The sequence below is a fragment of the Neopelma chrysocephalum genome, unplaced genomic scaffold, assembly GCF_003984885.1.
Source record: "Neopelma chrysocephalum unplaced genomic scaffold, ASM398488v2 Primary Assembly neopelma1_80345, whole genome shotgun sequence".
NCBI classification, from domain to species: Eukaryota; Metazoa; Chordata; class Aves; order Passeriformes; family Pipridae; genus Neopelma; species Neopelma chrysocephalum.
The window spans coordinates 236-1710 of record NW_020911780.1 but is presented as its reverse complement, the minus strand read 5'-3'; the positions used below and the strand labels follow the sequence as shown (position 1 = coordinate 1710).

The 1475-nt window shown below is 41.4% G+C and overlaps 1 long non-coding RNA gene across 2 annotated transcripts; it reads left to right on the top strand.

The window, feature by feature from the left end:
* The first annotated feature begins 69 nt into the window (after positions 1-69).
* On the top strand, positions 70-1417 carry LOC113979436. 2 transcript variants are annotated; one of them, XR_003537869.1, is made up of 3 exons: positions 70-154; positions 807-905; positions 1396-1417. It is a non-coding gene; the product is annotated as an uncharacterized LOC113979436 (long non-coding RNA). The 2 variants fall into 2 exon arrangements; XR_003537868.1 differs by lacking the exon at positions 1396-1417 and adding an exon at positions 1126-1136.
* Positions 1418-1475: the final 58 nt, after the last annotated feature.

The window sequence follows — 1475 nt, the reverse complement described above, 5'->3', positions numbered from 1 at the left end:
TTTTTTAATAGGAGTTGAAATGCATTGCTAAAGAATCCCTGGAAAATCCCTTTTTATTTTTTTTTGTTTGTTTTTATAGGAATGGAAGGTCCCTTCGGTGCCATGGAAAACATCGGGCGCTTCCCAGCCGGGATGAACATGGGCAGGATGACTGGTAGGCACTGGGGTTTTTGTGTGTCCAGCCCTTCCTGTGTGTTCCCTGGAAGTGTATCCCTCTCCTCAGCTTTATTTGGGAATAACTGGAAGCTTTTCCAGCTGACAGAGTGTCCCCGAGTCACTCGTGGCCTCCGAGCTGCCCAAAATAAGTCATTGATTGATGCTGCTGGGAAGGGTTGGTTCAAAAAGATTTTGTGCTCAACAGAAAGGCTTTTCCAGAGCTTCAGAAATATTTGGGATGAGTCCTGCTTTTCCTTGGGGTTTTGGACTCGTGAAGACACCACAAAATGCTCAGAACATGAGAAAAACCTTCCCTTGCTGGGAATCTTTAAAAACGATTCTGGGGTTAAAATGTTCTCTCAGGAACATTTGAGACCCTCTGAACTTCCCAACTCCATCTTCAAGGCTCCCTGACCTTCCCAACTCCATTTTGGAGACCCCCTGAACTTCCCAACTCCATCTTTAGACCTCCTGATCTTCCCAAATCCATCTCCAAGACCCCCTGAACTTCCCAACTCCACCTTTAGACCCCCTGAACTTCCCAATTCCATCTTTAGACCCCCTGAACTTTCCAACTCCACCTTGAGACCCCCTGAACTTCCCCAACTCCATTTTTAGACCCCCTGACCTTCCCAATTCCATCTTTCCAGAGATGGATCGTGCCATGGGGGGAGGATTTGAAAGAGAATTTGGAAGAAATGAAATGGGAATGTCCCGGAGTTTCGGAGAGACCTTGGAGAGAGGAATGGGTGAGTACATGAAATAAATTCCATTTACTGCACATAAAAATCATGAGTGTGTTATAATATTTTTTTATATGTTATATTCATTTTTATGTTACAATACACTTAATATATTATAATGCAATAAAAATAGTTTTGAGGGCTCAAAACCCTTCAATAGACAAGGGATATTAAGCATTAAAGCACTTCTGAAAGAAGAATACTGGAAGACTCTGATGTGTTCCAGGTGGTGGGAATACCAACATTCCTGAGGATAAATTATTTCAGGAATATATTTGTCCCTGTATAACTTCTGATCATCCCTGTGTTGTGTTCCAGGTTTTGGAAATGCCAGCATTCCTGAGGATAAATTATTTCAGGAATGATAAATTACTTCAGAAATGAGAAATTATTTCAGGAATGATAAATTATTTGGGGAATTATAAGTTATTTCAGGAAGGTATTAATGCTGTTATGTCCCTGTCTAATTCCTGATCATCCCTGTGTTGTGTTCCAGGTAGTGGCAATGCCAACATTCCTGATGATAAGTTATTTCAGGAGTGGTAAAATATTTCAGGAGTGGTAAAATATTTCAGG